The sequence below is a fragment of the Heloderma suspectum genome, chromosome 1 (assembly GCF_057233095.1).
Source record: "Heloderma suspectum isolate Gila_16-S chromosome 1, 16-S_ref, whole genome shotgun sequence".
Taxonomy (NCBI): domain Eukaryota; kingdom Metazoa; phylum Chordata; class Lepidosauria; order Squamata; family Helodermatidae; genus Heloderma; species Heloderma suspectum.
Window position 1 is genome coordinate 273,576,632 of NC_139458.1, and position 17,935 is coordinate 273,594,566.

A 17,935-nucleotide genomic window follows, 5' to 3' on the forward strand; every position below is an offset into this window, starting at 1 on the left:
TTGGTGCCAGGCGGGCCTTGTCAGGGAGATCATTCCATAATTGGGGGGCCACCACCGAGGAGGCCCTCTCCCTTGTTGCCGCCTTCTGAGCCTCCCTTGGATGAGGCACTTGGAGGAGAATGTGCTGAATCTGTTGATGGCATGATTCTGTTTCAGTCTTTTGCAAACTTGGAGAGGCAACAGCACTGACTGAACCAGGACAACTAGAGCAAGAATTCTTCTAGTTCTCTCAAGAGTTCTGAGGAGAGGAAAGGTATATGGAGTAATCACAACTGCGCTGCTCTTTTTGTTCTACTTCTCTGAAAGAGAGAGAAGACTGTTAAGAAGGAACAAGAGTCAGAGTGAATAGTTGCTTGGCCCCAGCCATTGGAGAGAAATGTTTGTCTTTTTGTATAACACTTGAACTTGGAGTCACCCAATTAAATGGATTGGCTAGGTTCAGAACAGGCAAAGGTACTTCACACTGTGTATAATTAATTGATAGAATTCACTGGCACAAGATATGGTGAAGGTGACCAGTTCAGGTGGTGTTGGGATTAGACAAGTAGATGCCAGGGGTGGAGAGCGATTTGGTCTATCAACGGCGACTGGCCATGATAGTTCAATGGAACCTCCACATTCAGAGGCAGTATACCTCTGAATACCTCTCCATAATGTATGATGTGCTATAATGTAGTGTTGTAAGTTTGGGAGTTTGGACACTGGGTTAAAAGGAGTGCTGGAGATTTCCTTAATGGTCAGCGATGGTTGGAGAAGATGGCTCATCCTTATATTCCCCACCACCACCATCTCCAGACAGAGAGGGAAAACCGGTTGTGAGGGGAAACAGTAGAATAAATTTGGGAGACAGCCTGCAGTATTTTGAGTGGAAAAGAGGCCGAAGGTTTGCCCTGAGTTCTGGAAAGTGCCTTTTGGGAGGGATGAGCTGCCTCTCTCTGGACATCTGACATGAGTAGCAGTAGGATTTGCTGTTGGGGTGTTTAAGTTGTTTGCCCTGACCTATGCCCAAACCAGATAGTTGTAAGTAAATTCAAAGATTACAAAATGCCATAAGCCTCTAGTGGCCTCCTTCCAAAGAAAACCAAACCCAGGGAAGCACTGAGCCCCTGGAATGTCTCACTGCTCAGAAAAGCGGGACAAGCGTAACAGTGTTTAGGCCAATCAGGGCCTTACTTTTCTTCCTGTGTGACTATTGCGGCTGTAGCATGTACCACAATTGCATAGAGTTTCTGTACCAGCAACACATCTTCCTGTGGTGGTTGGTACTATCTTGGAAACTCTTCAAATGATTCCAGAGATCCAGGTGATGAGAAGTGCCAGACATTACAGCAGTGGCCAGGGAACAGCACCTTCAGGCAGACTGTTTCCAGGGCCTGAGAGGAGGTATTTATTGTTTTCCACTGCAGCTGAGCTTTGGCGGTTCCAACAGAGGCAAGGAAAAGAATCACTTCAAGGTTGCATCACACACACACACACACACACACACACACACTGCATTCACTAAACCAGGGGTGGCAGAAGGTAGATCTCCAGATGTTTTGGACTTCAACTCCCAGAAGCGCTTGTCAGCAGGGCCAATGGTCAGGAATGTTGGGAGTTGAAGTCCAAGGCATCTAGAGGTCTACTTTCTGCCCACCTCTGCCCTACACCATTTTCAAAGCTGAGGTCCTGGCTAAAGGTGTTTCTCTGACTGTGCAGCATCACGTTATGCCTTAGGCAAGTGCCCATGTTATGCAGTAAATGATCCAGAAGGAAAGAGGGCTAAGGTTCGTCAATCAAGCTTTTAGCTTTGCTGTTTTAAATCTGTATTTTAAATCTCTGCATTGCTGCTAGGTTTTATTCTGGTTGTATGGTTATATTGTGGTTTTAATGTTTTTATATTCTATATTGTTTTACTGTGTGCTTTTTGGTTTTGATTTTCGAGAACCGCCCAGAGAGCTTTGGCTATTGGGCAGTATAGAAATGAAATAAATTAAATAAATAAATAAATAAATAAATAATCAAGCATTGAGGGGTAGCTATTTTTTATTTGTTTGTCTGTATATATTATTGTGCAGTTGAAAGCCCTGCTTTTCGTTAAATCATTCCTATTCTTGTGTTTTGTATGTTACTCCATGGTAACAACCTAAATAATCAGAAGCATTTTGTTTTACACAATCACCAAATGATAAACAGTATCATAAGCATGATTCACATGAGCATTGTTATTTATTCAGTACTGCACACTGCTGGGTACTTCTTCTGTAGGGGCTATTAAAGGTGGAAGGACTTATGCTCATGGGTATACACAGGGCTAAACAAGATGTTACAGTATTCATGCTTTATAAAAAGTGTGCTCAACCTGGCTGCTCTTCTATTGAAGGAAGAGCAGTTTCTGGGGACCCCCAATCTGGGGCTGTGCTGAAAATCCAGATTGGGGTTGTCAGGGTTCCCCTTATGACCTGGATGGGACTCTTGAAGAGGCAAGAGATCCTTAAGGAGTGGCTCAGGCGATCCAGGTCATAAGGGGAACCCTGACAGTGGCCCTTGCTAGTTTCCCTCAAAAAATTGTCTCCCTCCATTATTTGTCCCCCTGCCTCCCCTGAAGGTCCTATTTGCAGTTAACAACAACCTCAGGAACAAATAGCAGGAGTGTGAAATTTTCTGCAGGAAGCCAGTCTGGGGCCGTGATCCAGTTCAGGAACAGAGGGCCGGATCAGGACTACCAGCACCACTCAGTTGTGTTCCCTTCAGTCTAAAATTGGCAGCATTAAAAAGCATGAATAACATACTGTGTCATTGACCCTCATACTTTATGAAAGGGAGGATGTGTTGCTGTTTCCCACCTGAATGGATCACTTTCAGTGAATTCATGCAGTGACGTGTCAGAGTTGTTCTTGGCTCAACTTCCTGTAGTGACAGCAGCTTTACTTTATGGGGGATACAGTCACTCTAGATAGAAGAATGTGCTCTACTCCTATAGAGTCTCACAAATCAAAGCTAGGGTTGGAGCAAACAAAACTTGCCTCCAAATAACAATCACTGGTGGCGAATAACAAGTCCTGTTTGTGGGCTTCCCAGAGGCATCTGGATGTTGAACGAGTAGAGCTAGAAGGAAGGAAGAACTGACAGTTACCACAAATTTGATCCCCCCCCCCCATCTATAATGTGTTGTATTAGTGGACATAATAGAATGGATCAGGAGTAACAGAGTAGTGGTGAACAAGAGCTCCTGATCATAAGGCTTTGGGTTCACTGCATATATATACTGACTTGGATCCAGATTCAGTCATGCTTCGAGTAGACCCATTGAAATCAATGACACTTAATTTAGTAATGGCTTTGACTTAAGCCCCATTGATTTCAATGGGTCTATTCTAAGCATGACTAAGTGTGGATCCAACCTTTTGTATCTAAATTGTGAGGTGCAGTTGCTGATTCAAGTCTGACCATATCTATATCCCTGGATTGTGTCGATAATTTTAGAGAGAGGGAATTGAATGCTCTGAGCTACTATAGGTAGCAGATCGGTTTGCAACAGGAGCTAGTTGTTGATGTAACAATATGGGATGCACTATACAAGGCTCTATGTGCAGTCTCCCTGCATCCTCAGTATCTCTGTGCTTAATGTTTCACCTTAAGTGGCTTGGCTACAGGCATCCAGGAGAGCAGTGAATCAAAAACATTCCATAAGAAGGGACAACATTAAGTCATTTTAGATCTAAAGCTAATAAAGTTCATTTCAGTGGCCTGCCTTATTCCTGCAGTAATACGAACCTCATAACAGATCTTCCCCCTTTTTCTCTTGTGATGCTTTCCATATTGTTTTGGAGGCCAAATGCAAAGCTAATGCCAGAGGGGAAGTGTTTACTTTTAGAACAAGAAGGTGTCTCAAGTTGAACACCATTGCCAATAACTAGTACTCAGGGCTGCTTCACAGACAACATTTTCCCTACATTGGTATAGGGAGGGGGAGAATTGTGCACCATCATATGTGTAGATTGCACATATTTAGAAGTGTGTGCAACTGACAAGCTGTGACTGGCAGCATGCCCCCAGTGTACATGGACACACCAAGCATGTATGTCATCTTGACAGATGATGATCTACACTTCATTCTAGAGCTGAGTGCAAATGGCCTCTTGAAATTCTCCACCTTATTTGTGGACAGAGAAATTTGGGAGACAATTTCACCAAATTTCTCCAGGGGAAAGAGAAATTGTCAATGGTTTCTCACAGGTAGGACTCCCCGTTGGCAGGGCTTATTTTTTGGTAAGGATTTTTGGGTTTTTTGCATTGCAAAGCATCAACTGTGTTGCCAGGCTGGCCCGCATTTTGGATTCCCCACAATGCAGATATGTGTGCGGGGAGGGGGGGCAGTGTTGTGTCCAGCTCCAGGGATGAGGTGGAGTTAGTGCTCTGCCAAAATCTGCCCTCCAATTTCGTGAAAGTTTTCTTCATCCATGAAAAGGGCTTCCATTGTTCTGCCTCATTCCCAGGGTGTTTTATAATTTATTTCTGTGCTGTTTTTGAGTGTACCTAATCACATCTAGCCTCCCAGGCTGCTTGGACTTCCTGATCTTAAAAAGCCCTGTGGTATGAATTACCTCATGATCCCTTCCACTGGGCTTTAATTGAAGTGTGTAAGAAGCTGAGGAGGCCACAGGCTGCCTGAGAGATGATTGCACAACGAAAAGCAGGACACTGGTGCCCGCTCCTCAGCCACCTCCTAAGTAAGGTAAGCCCAAGAAACTCAAACCCAACTCATGAGAATTTCTCCAAAATTTCTTCACCATTGAATTTCTTTTCAAAAGCATTTTTTCTTTTATCAAATTGAATGAGAACTGTCAAAAAATGTGGAAGAAATTTTCAGCTCAGCACTGCTTCATACACACACCTCGCAAACCTGCATACAACCAGTTCCAGCCCTCACACACACTGCATTCAGAGTGTATACATGCACAAACTCGTAGAGAGATGGGAAAAATCTCCAATCAGCTGCTGATCAGAGAGAAGATATGTTGGTTGTGGGGGACAGAGTCTGGGGGATAGAGCATGGGGCCAGGGAAGAGGGGGTGCGGACAGGGAGAGAAGCTGGCAGGCTGGAAGTGGCTGTATCAGACCCCCGGACCAGAGGTTCTCCATCCCTGGTATAAAGTGCCCAGGGTTGCTTATACTGAGCACAAAGCTTTATTTGTAAAATGACAACAATTTGCAGGTAGTTGTATCAGTCCATTTGAAAAAAAATCCAAAAGCAACAGTAGCACAGTGCCTTTATTAGGACCAGCTAAAACATCACAAGAATTATCAACAACCTCAGATACGCAGATGATACTACCCTAATGGCAGAAAGCAAAGAGGATCTAAAGAGCCTCTTGTTGAGGGTGAAAGAGGAGAGTGCAAAAGCTGGTTTGAAACTCAACATTAAAACAACTAAGATCATGGCATCTGACCCCATCACTTCCTGGCATATGGAAGGGGAAGAAATGGAAGCAGTGACAGATTTTATTTTGTTGGGCTCCAAGATCACCGCAGACGGTGACTGTAGCCATGAAAGTAAAAGACGCTTGCTCCTTGGGAGGAAGGCTATGGTGAACCTAGACAGCATAGTAAGAAACAGAGACATCACCTTGCCGACAAAGGTCCGTATAATCAAAGCTATGGTTTTCCCAGTAGTAATGTATGGCTGTGAGAGCTGGACTATAAGGAAGGCTGAGCGCAGAAGAATTGATGCTTTCGAACTGTGGTGCTGGAGAAGACTCTTACGAGTCCCCTGGACTGCAAGGAGGTCAAATCAGTCAATCCTAAAGGAAATCAACTCTGACTGCTCATTGGAAGGACATACTGAAGCTGAAGCTCAAATATTTTGGCCACCTAATGCGAAGAGAAAACTCTCTGGAAAAGACCCTGATGCTGGGAAAGATTGAAGGCAAAAGGAGAAGGGGACGGCAGAGGATGAGATGGCTAGCTAGCATCACTGATGCAATGAATATGGACTTGAGCATGCTCCGGGAGAGAGCGCAGGACAGGAAGGCCTGGCATGCTATGGTCCATGGGGTCACAAAGAGTCGGACACGACTGAATGACTGAACAACAACAACAACATCACAAAGTAGTGAGCAGAACCTGAAAGGTATTGCACTAGTATTACTCCTGGATTAATTCAGGAACCCATCCATAAACTGTAAATGAGACATCTCTGTCCATTAACAATTAATTAAGATTGCAGGACTACACACACTTATTTGGGAGTGAGTCCCTTTGAATACAGTGGGATTTACAGCGGAGTAAACATAGGTAAGGCCAAGCTTCGTGGCTTTTCTTCACTCACTACAAATAAAACTGCCTTTGGGCCTCAACTCTATATCATCTGAGATTGTTTTTTGCATACCAAACTTTCCCATTGCCTTTTAGCTTTGTAGCTCAGCAGGGAGTCTGTGTACTGCTTCTCAGGCACATAGATAATTATAGTGTGTCTGCCTAAGAGAGAACAGTCTGATGTGCAAAACAAGGAGTAACTTTAACATATATCACAAGCGACTGCACTTTGATCTCAGTGTGACTAGTGACCTTAGTTACAAAGTTAAAAAGAAATTTTATCCAATTAAAGATGCAATCCTATGTGGGGTTAAATAGAAGAAAAGTCCTACAATTCCCAGCATAACCCAGCCAGCATGGCTGGCTGGAGGGATGCTGGGAGTTGTAGGACTTTTTTTCTCCACATAAACATGAATAGGATTGCACCCTAAAGAATGGAAGTTATTTTGTGGACAAGTAAAGAAGAAATTAACTCAGAATAAAGGAGGTTATCAAGTGTCATTGTTTCTACAAATTCTCCTGAAGCCTCCTGCTGGACCAGCATTTTAAAACATTATTGTAGATTAACTACTAATTAATCATATTGCTTTGAGGGGTCTCTTACTTGTATGGTTTGTAAGGCTTTTAACCTAATATGTTTGGATATGCCTTTTAGTATAGATATTTGAACAGTTTGTCTTGCCTGATATTTGTTAGACCTGGATAGCATTGCCTGGCCACAATTACTTAAGTCTCATTGAAATGAATTAGTCGTGCAATTCTAAGAAGTTTACAGTTTGTCATGAAAAGGAGATGGCCCAAGGATAATAGCTAACACATATTCCATCTTGAGTGTTATTTTTAGGAACATAGGAAGCTGACTTATAGTGAGTCAGCCCATGGATCCACTGAGCTCAGTACTGTCTGGACCAACCTTCCCCAATCTGGCACCTACCAGAGCTGTTGGACTACATTTCCCATCATCTCCAACCAGCATGGCCAATGGCTATGCTGACTGGGGTGATGGAAGTTGTAGTCCAACACATTTGGAGGGCACCAACCTGGTAAAGGCTGGTTTATTTATTTATTTATTTATTCATTCATTCGTGATACTTATATACCACTAAATATAATAAGATCCCTAAGCAGATAACATATAATATAATAAAACAATAAAATATAATAAAATCCCTAAGCAGTTACTCTGACAGGCAGCTGGTCACCAAGGTTTCAGACAGGAGTCTTTCTCAGCCCTACCTGGAGTTGCCAGGGATTGAACTTTGGAACTTCTGCATCTAAAGCATGTGTTCTACCACTGAGGTACAGCCACTCCATTTTTATACTCCAAGTAGGCCTACCCTTTGAGTCAAATTACATGTTATATTAATTGTGCAGTGAAGAAGCTGAGGCTTTTTCTTTTGTTTTTACTCTAGAGTAAGTGTGCATGGCCCTGATTTGGATCAGGACCATCACACACCAAAAGGGGAGGATTAAACCTCCCACACTCTGTAATGCTTGCTTCCTGAAATTTCTCCTGCTATGCGGGGCTTTAAAAAAGGGAAACTTGACGCCAATGGAAAATTGTTTCAAAATGATATGCCAATGGTATCAAACCCCAGTATATTATCTAAAGCGAGTAGGAACTCTTCAGATCACTTTGGAAGTGTAGAAGAGAGAGAGAGGATTTTGTTCGCTGCTGGTGGCTCTCTTCTGTAGTCAGCGTATATTGGAAATGTATATTCAAACTATTAATGCTATCATTTTGGAAAGATTGACATTGGATCCTAAGGTGTTTTTGTTAACCATGTTAAAGGGCCTAAAGACAAAGAAGTGGTGCTATTTTACATGCTTGTGGCAGATAGGAGAGTATATGCTAGGTACTGGAAGAGTCCTGAAATACTACAGCTGAGGGAATGGCACATCAAGCTATGGGATATAGCTGTGTTAAGTAAATTAACTAGGACATAGGGCCAGTTTGCACCATCAAGCAGCCCACCATGGCTTATTTAAGCCATGGTAGTCTGCGGCATATATGGGCAGACATTTTGAATATTCAAGCCACGACTGTGGCTTGTTGTGTCATTCAAACGCGGCAAGGGTGGGTTGTTGGTATGGTTAACAAACCACCCAGAACCCATGGGCTGTTTTAAGGCTGTGGGTGGTTTGTTAACCATGCCAACAACCCACCCTTGCCAGGTTCAGATGCCATATCAAACTGTGGTCACAGCTTGAATATTCAAAATGGCCTTGGGCACGTGCTGGCGCATACCATCATACACTGCAACCTACCATGGCTTAAATAAGCTACAGTGGGCTGCAGTAATCATGCAAACCAGGTCAGTGAGTGCAAGACGGGGTTTACAGTAGCTATCTTGCTGAGCCTGAGTAGAAATGTTGTATACACTATTGGAGTACAAGACAGAGCATGATAACTGACAAACCTATAAACCTTTCCTACTATTACAGGTGTATAATTGAAATATAGGTTGCATTATAATTGGGTTTCTTTTGCACAGCCTTGGTCTCTTTTGGATGTGTTATTTTTGTCTTCTTTGTGCCCTCCGATTACTATTTTTTAAAGTAAAAACATTATTTAAGAGAGCCCCCTCCTCGTACATAGCCAATGCACAGAAGGGACAACAGGACCATGCTGCCCATCCCTACCCCAAATGTCTCTGTGCATTTCAGCACTGCCCCAACATCCATTCACTGAGCAGAATGTTAGCGGGGAAAGGCTATGTGCATAAGCATCCTACATCAGCAGAAACCCTGTGGAACAGGCATGGAGTACATATGGCTGTACACATAAGTCTCCCTTAATGTCCTTCCACTCAATGGATGGGGCGGGTGGTGGTGGTGGAGGCACCTGGAGTTTGGGGATGGGTCCAAGAAGTGCAGGCCCACTTTCCCCTCCATGCATTGGCTACATGCATAGAGGAAGTTCTTTTGATCAAGCCTAATTACTTTATTTCAACTAATTTTCAACTTCTAATCCACCCTGCGACCTTGTAAACACATCATAGTTTGAAGTGAGGTCTGGTGTTATTATCCAGGTTTCCTAGTTGAGTAACCCAGCCTTGAGACTTGAACCTATCACAGCCTTCCCCAACCTGGTGCCCTCCAGTTGTTTTGGACTACAACTCCCATCAGCCCCAGTCAGCAGGGCCAATGGTCAGGAATGCTGGGAGTTGTGGTCTAAAACATCTGACCTATATCCTTTAGCCCAGGGGGAAACAGCTCCCAGACACCTTTCTTGGTACCAGGTGAGGTGCTTTCCCCCTCCCACTTTTCATTTCTTTTTTAAAAAAAAAACACACAATTTTTCTTACCAGCAACTGGGATCACTTCAAAGCAAACTGAGGGCCTCCAGCCACTGCCATCTTCATTTCCCAAGAATGCCTCTGGGCACATGCGGGTTCCGAGACATTCTTAGGAAATGAAGACGGTGAGGCACTTGCAGGCTGATGCTTTCCTTTGGAGTGTGTCAAGCCACAAAGGAAAAGGGACTCCTGTCACTTCTGTCTGGTAAGCTGGGCGCAAGTGGGGGGACACACGAAGGAGAGCAGCAGGGGGTTAGGGAGGGCATGCTGTAAGTGGCTGCATAGGGTAGGGGTCAGGAAAGCCGGTGGAAAAGAGGCTTGGGACAGCAGCGGGAACCTAGTGGGGCCTGGGAGAGCCAGCTGGGAGCAACCTGGAGGCTTGAGAAGGGTTCTGAGGTTGTATGTTGGAATGGATGGAGGCTGCATGTGAGTGAAAGAGAGGGGGAGAGAAAGGGTTTGTGGGGAGGGACCTCGCAGAGCTCCTGAAAAAGAGTGAATGTGTTTTGTGGTGATTGCAGTGAGGAGGAAAAGGGAGGGATGTGTGTATGCATGCAGGATGGATATGTGGTGTGTGTGTATGTGTGTGTGTGTGTGTGTGTGTGAGAGAGAGAGAGAGAGAGAGAGAGTGTATAGGTGACCATCCAGAGTGAGAGACAGAAAGAGATGGAGGAATGGCAAAGGGAGGTGGGGGGAGAGAAAAACGGTTTGCCTTTTGTGAAATAGCTTTGGCATTGAAAACTGTGGGTTCAAAGGAGTTGTTTATTGTGGTGGGGCTCAGACACCATCTCTGACTTGCTTTAGGGGCAGGTTACTTGTCCTTTGTGCATGGTTACTAGCCATGCCTCCCATGACAGCCATTTTGTGGTGGTGTCCAGGACACTTTCTCAAATTGCCAAATGTGCCCCCCCCAGGCCCCAAAAGGTTGCCTACCCCTGGTAGCTCCTTAACTTTAATTGTGTAACCAAATTTCTGTTAGGATAGAATTAGTAGCATATTTGGAGGAAAACATGTTTTACACTTGTCATCTAACCTCAGTCCTGATTTTCATAGAAGCTTATTTCCAGCTTTTCAGACTTGAAAGAAATGCTAAATATGTCAGCGGTTCACACATTTCAGCTGCCACTGCCAAAGGGAATCTAACACATTCCTTTTAAAAAGAAACTGTTTGCTGTAATGCAGAATAGAAGTAAATAGCTGGATTATCATGCTTTCACTCTAGCTTCATATCAAATGGGTTTCATCACAGAACCAAACAAAAGACAGCTCCAGTTCTGGAAATGTTCACTAAAAATACTTGACAATGAAATGAGTATGCAGGGAATCTTTTTGCAATATAATAATTAGCTTACTGCAAAAAGGGTTGGTTGGCATAGAAAATAGACATAAAATATCCACTATACCAGGACTGCAGAACTTCAGCCCCAGGGGCCAAATCTGGCCCTCTGGGGGTCCCCAGAAAGCTATACCCCTTTCTGCTGACCCCACCCTCTTTCCCACAGCCACCAATCATTTGGTGGTTTCCCAGCTTTTCTTCCTTCTGTCTCTGCGCCCCCATTCTACAGCGTTGAAATGCCTCTTTTAAGGTTTCATTACCGGCAGTAAGGGCTTTAAGCTAAAATATACTGGTATTTGGGGGGGGGGCTCCCACTTTTTGCCTTTGGGCCTGCCCACCAGTGAAATCTGCCCCCCCCCCGGTGCATCTCCAAAATGGGATTTGGTCCTTGGACTGAAAAAGGTTCTGCACCCTTGCAGGGTTTCTGCTGATGTAGGATACTATGGGAGATGTTGATGGTAATTTTCCATATCTGCCAACAATCTCATAATTTCTGATTTAATGACAGCAAAACACTAAGCACTTTTGTCTTCCACTTCTCAATTGCCATTCCACACAATGTTTTATCATTTTGGAGTTCCCTCACTAGAGATTATTGCTTGTTGCTTTTGTGGTTGTTTTGCTATGGCCTTTAGTCAAACAAAATTATTAACCAAGGGAATATCTTCAAAATCAGATGGGAATGAAATCTAAGGATCAAAATATCAGAAGAAAAAGGAAAAGTAATCGTTTCAGCCAGACCTGTGGCATCACCTGAAAGTATTGGTAGAATATACAATCAGGGTAATTTAACTGTTGGGGATGTGGACTTGATGGAGTAGATATATTTTTGTATATGTTGAAAACGGTTACAAATGAAAGAATTCTGATTGGAAGTTTTTCAAGCTTCAATCCTATACACACTTACCAAGGCATAAGTCCCAATGAACTCAGTGGGGCTTACTTCTGAGTATAATTGAATAGGATTGCACTCTTAAACTCTTAAGAAACTCATCTGGTTGTAAACAGGATCCAACTGGTTGTGTACAAGATTTTTTACATTGCGGAGAGGATGAAGAGCTTCAGGCCTGCTGTTTTTGGTGTCAGCCACACATCCTCTGTAGCATCTAAATCTGGCCTGAAATGGATCATTTATTTTAGTTAATGCAATCCTCATTTAGTAGATTCTGTACCGGTTTGCCCTGTTCATGGATTGTATCCAATGGACACCACTGACAGGTCGAATTTCCCCTCACTGTAGCTCCTTGTGCACCCCCAAATCTTCTCCAGAGGGTTGGGGGACCTGCCCAAGCAGATATGAGCAGGGGACATGAAGGGGGTGGGGGAGAAGGGAACTCCAGTGTATGAGCAGACGTCTGCTTTCATCACATTGAATTTAGCCCCATGTCCTATATTGCCTGGAAATTACTGCAGCTATAAGTGTCCATCTTACTGACACGAACAGAACTGCATCTGTGCAACCCATGCAGTCTATCACTATGAACTCTTTGGTTGTGGGGGGTGGGGGTGGCAGTCACAGGAGGCTAATAGAGTATAAAATGTTTACTCATAGTTCTGAAATTGGAATAGATTTTATTAGGTTTCCAGCTGTGCACTTTCATTTCAACACATAGAATTAGTATTTGGAAATAACATTCCCTTTGGATGAATCTAATAAATTGACTTGTCTCCCTTCAAGTACTTCACTAAAGCAAAAGTAAACAGTGACTGCCTTCTCAAATGTCACATAATTTTCAAATTATGCTCAAGTCCCATTGATATCCAGTGAAAGTATTCCCAGTACACCATTTATTTTAATGAGTAAGGAATTCATGCTGTACCCTTCTAATATGTCATCCATAATGAACAAATAAACATGCATGATATTTTCTGTCTCCAGAATTCAAGTATAACTAAGTAGAGTATATTACAAAACTGGCTATAACTTTTAATAACTCATTGGGTCCAGGTTTCTTCACTGTCTTCAAAGTATGCATTGTATGTGATACATGAAGCAGCAGGTAATATACAAAGCTGATATTTTCTTTAATAAGGCAGTTGACCCACTAAAGCTGCTGGAACAGTAAGATCATTTGCATTTTAAAAATAACAGCAATATTACATAAGTTTTATTTTCTTCCATCCTTGCTGTGATCTGCCTTTCCAGTTTGTACCTACTGCTAAAGTCCTTGCTTAAGTTCCAATCACGCCTTCCTTATGTTATTTTAATTCCACATTGCTGACCTTCTTTCCTGCTGAAGCCTTCTTCTACAGTCTATTCACCCCAAATTCAGTGCTCAAAGTGGGGTGCGATGCCATCTCACTTCTTTTACCATTCTACTTCTTTTCAGGTGGACATCATTGAGTCTGGCCTAAGCATCCCACTTCCTTTTGCTCCCACTTTGAAACCATCTGCCACTTCCCCGTGGCTTGATCAAATGCTATGCCAGCAATGCCTCTGAAGAGGAGTCATATGGGTTGGGCAAAGGATGCAGAACAATGACCCGGCTTGCATGCCACAGTGGCAATTAATTGTCAAGTTAGGTATGCACAAAATTGTCCAACTTGTATCCCCAACACCTCATCCACCTTCCCCAGGAACAACTCCTCCATCAACCATGACTTCATTGAGCATTTTCCTTTCCTCACCTGCAAGAAGAGTGTGCTACTACTCTGCTTTTTTCCTCTTTAAAAGATTTTCTGTGGTAAGAAAAAAGATGGGAGCAGCCGTGTGAAAATAGCTGGATGACAGCAAGTTCTGGATGCCCCTCTCCCAAATTACATGAATGAGGCTGGGCGATTTCACAATAAAAACCTCATCTGGAGCATCCTAAGCCACACATCCATAGGTGCTTGCTCCTGAGGAAGATACACCCCTGTGGTCATTTTAGTGTGCTCCCACGTATGGAGCCCTGTGGGCCAGCAGGTCTTCAATTCTGATTGTCATTTTGGCAGTCTGTCACCAGAAGACTGTCTAGTTCTGACATGACATAAGATGACATTTCAGATATGAAATAAGTTATCAGAGGCTTTGAAATAGGACGATATAAATAAAGCTACACATGTGATATTTTTAATGTTAGGCACCGCTAAGAAACATCCATGAATTAAATGACAGCATTTTTAAAAAAAGCCTTTTAAATTGGATATTCTTTTTATTTATTTCATTTCATTTCTATACTGCCCAATAACCGAAGCTCTCTGGGCAGTTCACAAAAATTAAAACCACAAAGCACAGCATAAAACAATATAAAATATGAAAGCTTAAAATCACAATATAATAGTACAACCAGAATAAAACCTAGCAGCAATATAGAGATTTAAAATACAGTTTTATAACACCAAAGCTAAAAGACTAGGAAGCTAAAATGCTAAAATACTGGGAGAATAAAAAGGTCTTCACCTGGCGCTGGAAGGACTACAACTTAGGTGCCAGATGAACTTCTCTAGGGAGCTCATTCCACCTCTGGAGTGCCACAGCAGAAAAGGCCCTCTTCCTGGTAGCCACCCGCCTCACTTCCTTTGGCAGGGGCTCACAGAGAAGGACCTCAGAGGATGATCTTAGGGTCTGGGCAGGCACATATGGAGGAGGCAATCCTTCAGATAATTTGGCCCCAAGCCATTAAAGGCTTTGAATGTTAATACCAGCACTTTGAATCTGGCCCAGAAATGGACTGGCAGCCAGTGCAGCTGGAAAAGTAGTAGTGTAACGTGATCTCATTGTCCAGTCCCTGTTAACAATCTTTAATCAGGTTGACATTCCCTTAGTGAGGTAATTTGGGCAGTCTGTAAACAAGGCTAATTAACCATCTGCGAGAACCTTCCTAGCATCATTTAGGTACTTTCTGTCTCCTGGCGCTGATGGATAAAACAAAATTTGCCTGGAAATTAAGCAATCAAGTCATTCATGTTGATTGGAATGATTACAGATGCCATATTAGTTAGGGATATGAGAAATGCAAGTGGTTCTTACAGCTTCCACATATATAACATGCACCCAATTGCTCTGTAAATGTAAATTTGGTTCCTAGTATTATGTTAGCAGGCTGGTAAGTATAGAGCACATTCGATAACAATTAGCTATAAATTAATGTCTGGATTTCTTTTAACAGACACACACAAGCTAAGACAAACATATTCACTAAATGAGTGCAACTGGGGGCCAAATTCCACCACACCCCACCCCATGACCACGTAGATCAGGGGTCCCCAATGCGGTGCCCACGGGTGCCATTGTGGCTGAGGGCACCTCCAGTGGTGCCCGCACAACTCTTCACTCCCTGCCCCCTTCAGAACTATTTTTAAAATAAAAAATGGAAAAACGTTAGGGTGCCAGGTTCTCCTTCCTATTCCTGAAGCTGCTGCTGTTCAGCTGTTAAGCTGGCAAGAAGAGAAAGTAAGGCAAAGAGGGAAGAGAAAAGGTGAGGCTAGAGGCTGGGAGTGGAGAGAAACAACATCATAAATGGGTGAGTGGGAGAGAAAAAGCAAGGCTAGGGGTGAGGAAGGGAGGGAAATAATGAGGAAAGGGGTTGTGGGAGAGAAATAATGAGTGTGTGGGGGGGGGAGTGCGCAAAGGGGAAAGGTCTGTGGACTGAAGAAGACTGGGCAGTCCAGGAAGCAACCCTTTCCATTTCCCCTTCTCTCCCAACGTCTAGCCTGACTATTTCTCTCATCTCCACCCCCACTTCTTGACTAGCCAGGCTTCCACAGCAGCATTTATGTGACTAGGCACATCCTCTATGGGAGCCATCTTGAGGTGGTGCTCACAGCAGTTTCTCAAATTCCAAATGCGCCCTTTGGTCCGAAAAGGTTGGAGACCCCTGACCTAGAGAGTGACAGGTGATGGGACAATGGCAAACAGGTCAGACATTAGCACCTAGGCTGGCTTGGACATGCCAGGGCCCACTGGGGAGGCTGCTGTTTGCTGCAGCATCCTTTCTTATTTAAAACCCTTTTACAGTCAGCCAGCTAGGCATGCACCTCACCACAGATGCTCATTTTATTCTTTTTTACTTTTAAAATATATTATTGTTTTCTACAACAAGATGGTGCTTTTCCCCAAGGAACTGTAATTAGTATGGAGGCCTGATGTTTGACACCCCTGCTCTAAGAGCTGATGAATACATTATGTTCCAAGAAGCATTTGCTGTAGTGTGCACACACAGTAAAAGAGTTTAGTGTAGCCATTTCAGCTGTGAGAGTTTACATGAAGGGAGAGAGGAAAGACCACCAAAGAAAACAAACATTTTCTCAGAGGTCTGGAAATGCAATGTAACATCCCTGGAACAAAAGACTCGTAATGCTCTTGAGAAGCCTCTGAATCAGTATGGAATATTACACAGAGGGCTACAGAAGGAAAAGGGATTGGCAAAAATTGGGTGCCTTGACTTGTGTAAGCAAAAGCACTTTCTGCTTGTGCAAAGCCATCATTGGATACAACTGATAAAAAATTTCCATAAGCAATATAAATAAAAGTCAAAAGACAATATTTGAAATCAAATTAGCTATTTCATCCATAGGTTGTTTTTGTTTTTGTTTTTCAAAAGGGAGTGGAATGTTACAAGTCAGGTAAGAGAAAAATTTAAAAAACCCTAAAACCTGAGGGTGGGGAAATCATTTTCTGTATTTAAAGTAAGGGCTGTATTTTGGAATCGGTAAGCAATACTTCTTTAGTGATTTTATTTGCAAACTCTGTTAGGATGGATCATCAATGTAGCTGGCAAATCTTAGGTAAACGTGCAAATGTCAGTAGACCTGGAATGGAATTTACCTCTTCTCGGGGATTTATTTTTTTAATTGGTGGGAGTGAGGATGCACCAATGCTAACATTTTGCTAAGCTTATTTTACCTAGCAACTCTTCAGCTTTGCTAGGAAAAACGATAGTCACACAGTGCTGTGCTGAAAAGCAAATGCTGTATGTGGCAGCAGATAAATCCAGCTGGCTCACCATGGACTGAAGCATGTGCATCCAGGTCAGTGCTGGAGCAACTTGTCTCTTACTTTTTAACTAAAGGGTTGCTAGCCATGGTCCTGAATCCAAGTCAAAACTCTCTGGGCCACTACAGACCAGAACCTGCTATGTTCTAGATCTCCTCCAATCACCCACCTTACTTTATGTTCTCTTGCCTGAGCTGTTGCTTTGCTGGGATGGTGGAATCCCTGATGGAGCAGGACAAGGGTGGGATGAGTGGATCTTGTGTGCTGGGAGTGTAGGATGAGAGAGTTTGGGTGGTGATTTTGAACAAGAGAACAGTGGGTTCAAAGGAGTAAGATTCATGTCTTGGAGCTCAGATCCCACCCCTGATATGGGCAAGTTACTCATCTCTTAGCATCACTAGTTAGCCTTTCTGTGAAATTTTTGTTTTGTAACTAGCTGCACCCTACATAGCAGCCATTTTATGATGATGCCCACTTTCTCAAAATTCCAAATCATAGAATTATAGAATAGTAGGGTTGGAAGGGGCCTACAAGGCCATCAAGTCCAACCCCCTGCTCAATGCAGGAATCCAAGTCACAGCATCCCTGACAAATGGCTGTCCAGCCTCGTCTTGAAGGCCTCCAGTGAGGGAGAGCCCACCACCTCCCCAGGTAATTGGTTCCATTGTCGTATTGCTCTTACAGTCAGGAATTTTTTCCTGATGTTCAGCCAGAATCTGGCTTCCTGTAACTTGAGCCCATTATTCCGTGTCCTGCACTCTGGGATGATCAAGAAGAGATCCTGGCCTTCTTCTCTGTGACAACCTTTCAAGTACTTGAAGAGTGCTATCATATCTCCCCTCAGTCTTCTCTTCTCAAGGCTAAACATGCCCAGTTCTTTCAGTCTCTCTTCATAGGGCTTTGTTTCCAGTCCCCTGATCATCTTTGCTGCCCTCCTCTGAACCCTCTCCAGTTTGTCTGCATCCTTCTTAAAGTGTGGTGCCCAGAACTGGACACAGTACTCCAGATGAGGCCTAACCAGTGCTGAGTAGAGGGGAAGTAGTACTTTCTGGGATTTGGAAGCTATGCTTCTATTAATGCAGCCCAAAA